The sequence below is a fragment of the Anas acuta genome, chromosome 5 (genome assembly GCF_963932015.1).
Source record: "Anas acuta chromosome 5, bAnaAcu1.1, whole genome shotgun sequence".
Classification (NCBI taxonomy): Eukaryota; Metazoa; Chordata; class Aves; order Anseriformes; family Anatidae; genus Anas; species Anas acuta.
This window is the reverse complement of record NC_088983.1, coordinates 41,517,670-41,530,545: the sequence shown is the minus strand read 5'-3', so window position 1 is coordinate 41,530,545 and position 12,876 is coordinate 41,517,670. Positions and strand designations below refer to the sequence as shown.

Sequence of the window (12,876 nt, the reverse complement as noted above, 5' to 3'; positions counted from 1 at the left end):
GTGAAAAAATACCATAGAGAAGAAGCAGAGTTCAACTGAAGTGAAAATAGCAAAACCACATTTTGAGCCATTCTAGAATGCTTGGCGATGGAAACAATTTGAAGGCAATAAAAGGGGATTACTTGTAGGGTTTAATAATTTCCTAAATAGTATTCTAGAATGACATTGGGGAATGTTTTCCACTAGTATTATTTTATCTACTGAAGAAAACTAATCAGGGTCTACCTCATTTTTCTTGTAAAGAAGCTCTGTTTTGGACAAGGCTAAGCATTTACCAAGGCATTAGCAAGAAGTTTGTACTGTCTCTTCTATACATTTCCTGTAAATAATTAAAGGATTTCACACTTTGCTTAACATGGTTCATAACTATCACAGAAAAATGTATGTGTGTTTCTGGGTTACCTCTAGAATAGAATGCTTGATTTCAAATTAACTAGAACAATTCATTCTACTTAAGTCATCCTTAACACAGGAAGACCCGTTACTGGCTCAGTCAACTTTGTAATTACTTATGCTTGATATATAGATGTGAATTGGGTGTGATTTTTCTTTCACTTGAGTCCTCCTGGCTGTCTTGTTTTTGTATTTTCTTGCTTATAATAGAATGGCACCTTTTTTTCTTCACATTCAACAGAGATACAATGATGTCAGTCAGTCAAAAAATCTGCGCTGTTTTCTTTGTACTACTTGCTAGAAATGCACCTTCATTAGACTGTATGACATTTTGAAAGGTAATGTATAAAAAAAAAAAAAAAACTTTAATATTAATCATGTGATGAGATACCAAAATACTGGTGTCACATTTTCAAGTAAAACTCATGTATATTTCACCTGAACAATATCTGTCAGCCAACATATTATTTCAATTTATTTATGAGGTTATCTCAACTTTTAACTTCATTTTTTTTCTGAATTTGACTAAATATGCAGTCAGTGGACCTGCAGGCCAGATCCATAATTTCATACTAATGTACTGATATTGAAGACAATGAAATTATGTAAAATAAAAATACTTGGATTTTTTCCTGAGTAAACATACATTTTATTTTAGAATCTCACAGTTTGTCCAGTAAATTATTCCTGTGCTATAAAAAGACTAGGTTGGTGTTAAGATTCACTGAGACCTGACATTAAACAAAAACAAATCAACAGCTAAATAATCCTAAACTGTTTAAAGTCAATTTTAAATTAGTATTTCATATAAAGATGTTCAATGTGTCCTGCAGATAAAATAAGAGCTGTGGAGCCACATACTCTTGCATTTGAAAAATCTCTCAGGCATAGGTAAAATTTGTGTTTGTTGTCATTCTTCCTGTAAGAATGGCCCAGGCAGAAACTGTCCTGAATCTGGGAAAAACGATCGACTCAGGGGAACCATTACAAAGCCTGGGAAAAACTGAAAAAGTGTGTTAGAATTGAAAGGTTAAATGAAGATTTAAAGAATAGGTCACTTCTTACCTAAAATCTCAGTGACTCAAGATCAGAGGAAGTACCAGATGGCATCAGTGAAAATCTCATTGGCAAGAAGTTCACCATTTAAGTCGTTTGGGGAAAATGTTGCTGAAAATACATTTTTAGTCTGTTGCCTTAAGCATAGTAGGTGTTCAGGAAAAAAAAAATGTGGGGAGGGGGGGAGGTCAGTTTAATGGTTCATAAAGGGATTACCTCCCCATTAAATAACTCCTAAAATAATACACAGAACTCAACCAAAGGCAGTCACCACAAAGAAAATCTAGATACTTTTCTATTTTGCCAAACAGTACCAAAACTACAGGCCACGTTGTTGCCTCCAGAGGAGTTACACTCCTGAAAAATGACAGTTTCTCAGTGCAAAATGTCTTGGCTAGACCAAGATATTGGACAGATATCTGACAAAGCTTGACATGCATGAAAACTCAAATAGAGTGTACTGCCCTTCAAAATGAGAAAAAAAAATGGCCCTAGAACAAGGAACTCAGTTAAACTCAGTAAATAACGTGAAAACTTGCATGCAGAATGAGGTTGCTAAGTACTAAATCAGCTATATTTTACACAGAACACTGGCACACAGATGGGGACTGGCACTGGCATTATCTTCCACTAGAGATAACGAGGACCAAGGTTTCTAGGGATTCAAACTATATTCAGACTGACTGACAGAGCTAAAGGGAAAATAAAGATAGCATGTTTACTTAACTTTGCTTAACTGCATGACGCTTGGAGACCATGTCTGCCATGGCCTTGAGGGCACTTTCAGCCCATACTATGGCTGTCCAGCAGCCCCTGGGTTCCTCCCACCCTGGCCGTGCCCAGGCCTTCACATCAGCCCTGGGGCCATCAGCCCCTATCCCAATGAGGTTGTGGCAGAGCCAGGCTCCAGATCCACAGCGCTGCTCTGCCCAGCCACGGGCCCCTCCAACTGGGGCAACCCATGGGGATGGGGATGTGCCAACCTCAGCCTATGACCCTGTCCAGCCACATCCCCTCCCAGGGCCATGTCTGAACCTGTTTTCCCTCACTATCCTTGTTCTTGATCCCCACCTGAACTTTGTGTCTCAGTCTGGCCTCGTTGTTAAGGGCCTGCTGGACACCAGTGGATCTGCCCAGCAGATGGACTTCCCAGCTTGACATCAGACTTGACTTATCACCAGGATACTCCATTATGGAGTATGGATACTCCATCTGGACTCTTGCTCAGACCTGGATCAGATAACCACCGTTTCTACACCTGTCCTGAGCTTCCCTTGAGCCTGGGACCTACCTGGAAAGATCCCTGCCCTGCACCACCTATGTTGTTCCCTGTGGCTCCCCATCTTCTAGGGAATAGCGAGCTCTCACTGCTCTCTGATATGCATGGAAACTACTACATTCAGGTTCAACTGGCCACAAAACCAATCTATCCTGAAGTGCCATAATTACTGTCTTGAGCTGGCACCCAAAGAATGTAACCTAATGCAGTACTTATTGCTGGCTGCTTGCCTGTCAAGATGCTAATTAGAAACACCTGACATCATCCTCTTGTCCATTAAGAAAACACAAGTGTTTTCAAGGTGGCAGACTGACTCATTTGCAGTGCTTTTCTCCTCCTTGTGTAGAAGCAAGAGCTCAAAGAGAAAATGTGTTTTAAAAAGTCTTGGTTGTGTACCCAATGTATATATTATTTTGTGTCCTTTGTTCAGAAGCTGTTGTTGTTAGTCATATAAGATACAGATCATTCCTTCTGTTGTGAGTTCATAAAACAGAGACTATTAAACTCAGGATGAAAATGCCAAGTACTTATTTTACTAAAAATAAAGTTGTATAATTCATGGTTCTGCAAAAAAACATAAATCTCAAAATACACAATAATATAAAATATTCAAATCTATGTCTAAATTAAGTTCAAAATGTATATTATCAAAACAGGCTCATCTGTTGGTACCTATATTTTCACCAAGAGGTCTTCCAAATTTTTACCAGGTTACTAGGTGGCATACTTAGTCATACTCAGCATTTAAATCTATATGTATCTCTGTCAAGCATAACTTAGTACAAAGGCTGGGCACACATCATGATGGCAGTTCCCAACAGTGTTCAGAACATGTACTGGATTTTGAGATGAAGTTGCTGCCTTTAAATTATTAGGAGTCCCTCTTACTCTGTCCCACTGAAGTTGTTCTGCATAATGACACATAAAAATCAGAGGATCAGGAAAACAATATAAAGTTTGATAATACTGCTTTGAGGTTCTAAACACTTAACTGACAAATGAAGGGAGAGTCCTGCTTTACATAAACATTAGGTTAAAAAAAAAAAGAAGATGCACTGGACACCTACAGCCAAGTATACCTAATGGATTGCAGTGTCATGTTTCATCTCTTTTGTATTCTCTCCCTTTGCTTTTTCATACCCAGAGGTCCACATCTAACAGAATGATGGAGAAATCTATCTGTTAAGCTTCAAAGGCATTACAGTGTTTAGCATGCTACCTAACAGCTGAAGAGAGCATTAAATTTATATTGCACATCCCAGCAGAGTACTCTAATCTGTAATAAAAGAGAAGCAGTTGCCTCTTCTCTACCTCCACCTCCTTTTCTATTGCCCAGGTGCACTTAAAAATGAACTCAATGACAGAAACAGTAAAGAATAAGTCCTGTATAGATTCTCAGGAGGAAAAGATACAGTCAGACTCTACAAGAATTCCAGGTTCTGTCTCCCAAACGAGCAGGGCTTCTATCTGCCAGATACACCAGCTGAAGCATACCAATTCCAGAAAGGAGGGGGGTTTCAGACACATCAAAGGATTAGCGCTTCCAATACATTACCTCTAAAGGTCTTGTCATTACTTCATTTTTTTCTAGCATGTTCCAGTGCCTAAACCATCTCATACATTTAAGGTGGAACCAAGACATCTGTGTCAATTCTCTAGATTTCAGTCTGAGTGACAGACAACTAAAAATTAGCTACTTCAGCACCTCTAGCATTTTAGCATACTGCAATTATTTCATGGAACTAGCAATTAAAATCTATGATGGCTTCAAAATACACTTAATTTTAAAGGTAAAGGCCGTTAATACATCATCTCTTGTAAAACATAAATCGTGTCACACCTTTTGGAAACTGAAAAGAAATACCATACCTTCTGTAAGTCATCTGCTCTGTTTCCTTTTTCTATCCTTGATGATCAAGCTGGTTCCCACTGAAGACCCTATGACATATCAAGTGAAAATTATCTATCTGACTGCTGTAGGAATTACATACACTAACTACCACACTGCTATACTGATCATACTGCAATGAGTTCTAAGTACCCAAATGCAAGAAAAATGGACATTAACTACAGAAGCTCAGAAATATTATTTTATGTATGAGAGACAGTCATGATAAAAAAGCTTAAGAGGTTGATACAAACCACACTGAAATTGTTAAACTGTCTTCATAGACTTTGGAGTAAGCCCACAAATAGCTGTCTGTGGATATTGCTTTCTTATCAGATTAAGGAGGACATAACTACTATTTATACTTAAATAAAAGGCCAAAATACCCAAGAATAAAGAAATATTTATTAAGTTTAACTGTAAATAGCTAATTTACTCTGGGCATTAATTATGTATCACCGTATACCCTACAAACCTGTTAATTTAATTTGTCATCTACAAAGAAAACTGCAGGAAGGCAAATCCCAGCAGAAACTGGGTAGTTAACACCTTGGGGCTATACATATTGAATTAAGTGATTGAAATTATTTTGATGATAGAATTCAATAGCAACAGGAAGTGAGTGAAATGCAATACAAGCATAAAATACATTCAAGATAAATAACAGGATGAATCCTGAAAATACCATGTCTCAGCATATTCTGAAAATTAAATAACTTGGGCTGCAAGCAGATAAACTAAGTCCTTAGAGCTTGACATACTAAAAGGAAAAGCTAGACTATGCATTGTGTTTGGTAGCTACCAATCGGCTTCTATCCTAAAGTTAGTAGCTTTCTATCTATAAGCACAGGTTTTCCACTTTGGTATTACCAAGTTCATATTTACTAGCAAATGTTAATCTCCCAAAATTCCAGTGAGATTTTTTTAGATAGGTAATGAGACATGTTATATAAGGCTAAACAGGAAACTGTTGATCAATCTGAAAATGAAAAATAAATCTTAGAAGTAATATTCCAATGTTTTAAGCTTCTGTCCGATAGTCCTCAAATTTTCCAATTATTACTCCATTCCTACTGGCATCTTGGAACATGCAATTTTACAGATGACCATTAAAACTAGCTCGAAAATGATAACATTACACCACACTACATTCATAGGCATATGTGTCAGCAAGATCAAATAGTTGTTGTAATGATGCTCACTTTGCTCAACCAGATTCTCCAAGCTGATCTGCTTGAAAATTATATAAAGTTCTATTGGTTTCAGCAAAGCTATATCCAGCTGAAGCCATAGAGGAGTGAGATTCCAAGTTCAGTTGTTAGCAAGGAAAGGAAACATTGAAGGGCTTACCTCTTTGAAAAAAATCTCTCTACAATATTTAAATGAAAAAAGAAGATCTTGGAATTCTGCTTAACACAGAAACACGAGCAGGTTGAAAATCACAATAGCTTTACTTAAACTCTCATTTTGTCTTTTGGATCTCAAACTGTTTTGAAAATGCAGTTAGTTATCAAAATGTCACTGATGCCAAACCAACTAATACGATGTCACAAGCAGATTAATTACTTAAGCTGGGAAAATGTCATGTGGAGTAGATGGACTCTGAAAGAAAAACTAAAGGAAGAAAAGATCATGTTTAACATAGTATCACAGAAAATTGAATCATCTAAAAGAATGTTAGAAAATGTAAATGTTAGGCTAGATATGTTTGTTAGTAAAATGTAAATAGAGATAAACATGAGGTTGTTTCTTTTGAATATTCATGACTATGAATGACCTTTTACTTGTAAAGCGTATTAATTTAAATATAGCATACACCAACGTCCATCCATTCTTATCTATTTATCATAATTCACTACTCTTACAGGAAGTTAAAGAAAATGAACCTTATTATAAAAGCACAGCTTGTTTAATAATGACCTCTAGATTCACTGTGGCAGACACTACCTATTTTTCTGTTCCTGTCATTCAAGGAAAAAAAGGAAACAACAAAGTTGTGAAAGAAAAAAAGCATCAGTGCTAATCATCCTAAACTACTTAATATTATTCAGAATCAATCCCTCCTATAAGCAAGGGGTCATTTCTCACTGCAGAATTGCACACCAGTGCTACTGTAGACCTAGTTTCTAATACTAGCACAAACTGTAAAAAGGAGTTCTGTTAGAATGAAGTTAAAAGAAGCTATGTTACAACATTAATAATGGAAGAAATTTGGAGTGGTTTAGAAAGTAACATAAATTCTTTTTAACCTAGTTGCAGAATTGTATATGGCCTGCATAAAATGGTAACCAGTTTGTAAATGTATTTCAGTGATTACTTTTAAAAAGATGAGCAAAAAAAATGCACAGAAAAGGTAAGAAAATGGAGAAGTGGAACATGAACATGAGGAATTGTTTCAGTTAATTCTAGTGTTGGTCTGGAGCTGCTACAAAATCTACTTTTTTTAATCAGATATGGAAAAAATGATGACGAACCAAGAAGGCTTGTAAAACTCAGGTGCTCCTTGGAAGAAGTGTTTTTGGGGATGTCTAGAACAGTGGTTTCCAAAGTGGAACATGCAAGACAATCCACTGGGGTGCAGGAATGATGTAGTTTTGTACTATTGAAAAGAAAAAATAATATATTTTAAATAGAATAATTTCATCTTTGTGCCAGTCTTTATCATTGTATTTGTGTACACTTTATTATTTAGAGAATATAGTAGTATATTCATATAATTTATATATTAATAAGTACACATATACTGGGGAGAGATGCTTGAAATGTTTTTGATAGGAGTGTGTGCTAAAAACAAAAACAAACAAACAAGTTTGAAGATCCCTGGTCTAGAACACATCCTTCTGAAGTCCTATTCCCATGTGGAAGTCATAAACACAAAGATGGAGTCCAAAACCTGACCAATAAATAAATAAGTTGTAAAGAGATGCTTATAAAGATCACTTGACATTCCAGCTCCCAGTGTGTCTGTCACAAGTCCTTCTGAGATTTGGCATCACAGACCCTGTCTTGAAGAAGTGCTCTGTGGTATCAACCAGATAAGAAACAGAGCAAAATGAGGAGCAAAATAACGACAACTCCACTGTTCCCAGGAAAGAAGCTGCTAGATTTCAGCAATAACTTTATAATATTTGACATTTCAAGTTCCATTTTACCAGTTAGTACAATTGCTGTTGGAAAACATATAGTAACATTTAGAACTGATTTCAAAAAGCTTATTCTATGTGAGAAAAGACCATTACCACAGACATATTTTAAAAGCAGCTTTCAACAATTTTTTTTTCATAAGTTTGTTTCAATACTATTTGGTTATTGTTGAGCTATGAACAAGAGGAAAAATAGAAAATATCCAAGTAATTCTGTTTGTGCTGAATAGGTCAAATGCATAACCATTCTTTTGTTCCAGCACTTTGAAGGCTCCCTACAGGCAGTCTACCACATGAACCACAAACTTGTTTTAGGGTTTGAGCTTGGGTGCATTTATTTCTCCTTCATCTTCCTTATTCAGAACACATACTATGGTCAGTCAGAATCACATATTTCCACTTTTTATCTTAAAATGCATTTTGATAGATGTTAAATCTACTTTACATTACATTACAGCTGTTTGGTATGCCGTAGCAAAATTCACATGTACTCAGTTCAGCGATAATACACAGGGACAGTTAAATGTTTCAGAGATCAGAATTAGCGGGGGTGGGGGGGGTGGACCAACAAAAAAACAAATAAAAAAACCCTTCTATTTATCATCATGTAATTCAGCCTAAGATGATGCTTGATGTTTGAGGGCAACTGAGTACAAGAGTCTTTTTGAAATACCATTCCTGTTCACAGCTTATGTGCTCTTTTTTACTATTCAAGATTCACACCCTGAAACCTTCTTCTAAGGATTCAAACCCCTAGCTATTCTGATAAAATACAAAGACTTCAGTTATGGCAAACTTTATTTTACAGTGTCCTTTTTATTGCAGTAGCTTACTAGCAAAGATGAATGCAATTGTCTTCTGTTCTGAAAAGAGCAAAAGAAATTATCAGTCATACTTACCTTTGTCTTTGTCAAATTTTAAACATGCAAATGGTGGAATGATTAGAACCTCTCAACAGATTGGCTCTATTTTCTTATTTTTACATAACACATAATCTTCCCCAAAAACATTTTCAAAAATAGCTATGTAACTTGGGGATTTTCCAACATCCAACCTGAGGATTTTTCATTTTACATAAAAAATCTCTGACCAAACAGCCACAGTTTTGGCAAAAATAGAGGAGGTCTCTAACTATCAAGGCCAGTCGCCAGCTGCCAGAGACCCATGCAATCAATTAAACCTCTTCAAACTGCCTTCTAGGTGTGATCATTCCTGTAAAATGCAGTTACTGTCACCCTGTCAGTTGGTCACTATGTAATGCCTTTTGAAGCACAAAAGCAAACTTTTAGAAAACAAATCTTGTTTTCATATATTCACTCTCTATTATATAAAGATAACAGAACCAGCCATGTTCTGTTTTATGACCCAAACATGGGCCATAAAAAGCAAAATAATAAATACTTTCTCTATAGACCTATTCAAATTCTTGGAGATCACAGGTATTACAAGTAAGTGGTTGGATAATGCTTAGTGTTCAAAGGATCATAAAAATATGCCAAAAAAAAAAAAAAAAGACAAAGTAGGAGATATGTCAAGGAAAGTGTTTACAGAAATTCTTTATTTATTTAATATACTTGAAATCAGTGCATAGAGCCCCCCCCATCAGTAATGTTGTTCCACTGAAAAGCTGTTGTTCACAAGAAATTAACACAAGACAACTTCATAATACAAAATATTTCTAAAGTCTATTGCAAAGGAAATAAACTAAGAAGGCACTGAAACATTTATATGAAAACATGCACACTATCAGATCAGAATTTTATTTCTCTTACTACTGAGCATTGTACACTGGAGATCAAAATATTCACAAAAATAAATTTCCAATTCAGCATCTATTCTTCTCGTGTGTCTTAGTCCCACCTATTAGGTGCATTCCATCTCTTAGGCAGTATTTTCAACCACTTAACTAGATTTTGACATTAAGCTCAAATCCTGAGATAAGCACTTAGTTACCTTCTCCATGTACACAGCATCAGTTTTGAAATTGTACCCAATTTGAAAACAATAGCTGCAACTTTTATTTTGTATTCTCAGAGACAAGCCTCTGAAATGTTAAGGTTTCTAGACACTGTAAAGAGAAGTGTACACACTGAAATACAAAGAAAAATATTTAGAGTTAAAAAAATATGAGACTAATAGTGTAAACAATGAAATTCTGTTGTATACAGTTGAGTGCTTGTCTGATGCAGGACTGTCCTCATTGCTTAACACGGGGACTTGCCATTGCGCACATTCTGAGCACACTGCCTCCCCAAACACGCACCCTTCAGCAACGCGTCACTTAATTCATCTAGTCCTATTAAAATAGCCAAAGGAGAAAGGAATCCATGAAGGGCACACATGATTATGCTTAAGGGCCAGCCAAGAAACACCAGCACAACGAGCCAAAAGAATGCCCACACTATGCAGTTGCAGTCTGCCATCTGAAACCTAACAACAGAGAAAAGGAGGGTTAACTTTGATGGCAAATGTATATAGAAATACATAGATAAAACTCAGTTTTGTTTGGAAAATCTTATTTTGAGGGGTAAAGGGTATTTTCAGCCAAGAAAAATTTGTTTCCTATATTTAACAAAAGTCTAATATAACAAACACTAAGTCACATATGCCTCCTGGGAAACTTCCTAAGGAGGAAAGGAAAATATCAGATTCCATTTAATGAATAGTCTTCTAGACTAGAATGACTTGGATGCAAATTCTTAAAATAGCTCTACAAGTTGCAATGTTCTGTTTATGCATGAGAAAATAGAGCTACAGATGAAAAAACAATTGATGTTTAGAACATAATGCAATACATTAGGAAAATCCTGAGGTCCAGAAAATAGGTGGCCCATAAAGCTGCAGAACTTCACAGGTTGTCAACAGGTAACCAACCCATGGAGGATGCCTCCCATTGCTTATTCTTTGGTTTAATGAAAAATGATTGCACACAATTGTAACCAGCTTATTTTATTTTATTTTTTTATCTATTTGCTGGTCCTTTTCATTATCATTTACTCTCTGTACCGAGCTTTGAGAATATGTGCTTTTTTTTTTCCTAAATAGATCCATCAACCCTATCATCCACCAAGATTATTAACAGCCATCTCCCCAGTGACGGAGAAGTGTCGTGAGCTGTCAGAGCATTTTATTTCTGCCTTGTTCATTCTTTCAGCAGTCTGGGAAAATACAGATTTAGTTATATATATGAAAATGCTACACAATCCAAAGCACAAGCTGGAGTTTTCAGCTAGTCTTGTGAGATGTGTTGCAGCTAAATAAACCAAGAAAAAAAAAAAAAAATGAATTGACCATACATAAAACACCGGACCATTTCTCAGTATTTTACTATAATAATTCAGAATTGGGATTTTATGGTAAAAATATGAATTGTTGGGATACTGAGGAAATTATTTTAATATTAAAAAAAAATTAATATGTGCAACTTGATTATAAAAGGATTACTAAACAACCATATATAAAAATATGTATATATAAATATATTCAAATATATGTTATATATATAAGTATATAAGTATATATAAAAGTGATAAAGTATACATCAAGGAGAGGGAAACAGAAACAAAAGGTAGAGAATTTTTTTTTTCTCAGTCTAGTGAGCTATCACTGCAGGTGGTAAAGTATTATTGAGTTAGATAGGTTGTCCTAATTCAGATGCTAATAAAATACATGAACACAGCAACAGTCTGCTCTCAAATCACGAAAGAGTAAGAAGTGCCATGTAACACAATAGTAACTCTGGAGTTAAGGACATCCTAAACAGTTCCACTTCTTTAGCAATGTTCCATTTACAAAACATTAAAAATATATCCAGAAAGAACAAATATGGCCAGAAGTATTTTTTTCTTGAGTGACATAATTCTACCTAGATAGAGTGACTCATGGACTAATTTCATACTGATATTTCATATTAACATCCTAATGCTGTTTCTCGGTTACTATTTAGGTGAGACAACAGCAGCATACAAGCAGCATACAGAGAAAGGATGGTGTGCATTTATCTGCTGAATTTATGCAGCCTCATGATACGGTTCTGAAAAGCATACAAATGAATCAATTATCAGTAAAATCAGAAAAATATATGGCTAGTAGCCTTACCTTTAAAGAATAACTCTATGGTCCTTTAAATAGCAGAATGTTTCTTCCAGTCTTTCACTAAAGCAGAAAAACAAGATAAACACCTTGTTTGACTAAAGCCCTTTCCTCCTCCTTTCTGACCATACCCCAACCAATCCCCAGCAGTTAACATGGTCTCTGCCAGTGGCTTAAATGCTAGACCAGGTACTGAGAACAGAGGGCTACCTCAAACACCAGATGGCCCAAACATCTTCCACAAATTGAGGCACCCCCATGCCTGGCCTTCCCTGACAGTCCCCCTCACAAACCCTCTGCCTTAGGTGACCTTTGTCTGCAAAACACACCATGGATGAGGGCAGGCCCTCACGGCTGTGCATCAGCCACCTCCTCAGGGCAGAGGATTTCACACACACACAATCACAGAGTGGCTGAGGTAGGAAGAGACCTCTAAAGACCATTCAGTCCAACCCCCCTGCCAAGCAGGATCACGTAGAGCATGTTGCACAGGATGGCATCCAGGCAGGTTTTGAATATCTCCAGAGAAGGAGACTCCACAACCTCTCTGGGCAACAAGACCACACCAATTTCACCACACCAAGGCCAACCTGCCTCACCTGGGCCAGCAGCTGGGGGCAAGGTGTGGGCCCAACACTGCCTCACCTGTGAAGCAGCTGGTGCCTCTGTTGGCAGGGGTGGCGGAGAAGAGCCACAGGGAGCACCAGGTCCCACCACGCCTTCACCTCAGGGCAGACCCCTGAGTAATTCCTCACGCCAAGCCCTGGTTACAGAGAAGGAAATACAAGCTGTTTTCTGGCCATCTCTTAACCTCTCCTCCCTTCAGCACCACCTCCCAACGGCCAACTCCTGGCCGTTGCGGCCGAGTGGCCCTAGTGGGCCGCAGGGAGCTGTACACCAGCAGTAGAACATAGCAAAACACTGGTATTAAATCTTCAGTCTCTTCTTCACCATGCATGTCCTTGTTGTTGGAAAGCTTATTTTCTTCTCCTGATAGAAAACTAACAGGCTAATCTTCAATCTGA

At 36.9% G+C, this 12,876-nt stretch overlaps 1 long non-coding RNA gene across 1 annotated transcript; it reads right to left on the bottom strand.

The window, feature by feature from the left end:
- Window positions 1-9,295: 9,295 nt before the first annotated feature.
- On the bottom strand, window positions 9,296-12,138 carry LOC137857629 (uncharacterized). Its single transcript, XR_011097192.1, has 3 exons — window positions 12,062-12,138; window positions 11,858-11,914; window positions 9,296-10,189 (listed from the first exon to the last, which is right to left on the bottom strand). It is a non-coding gene; the product is annotated as an uncharacterized lncRNA (long non-coding RNA).
- Window positions 12,139-12,876: the final 738 nt, after the last annotated feature.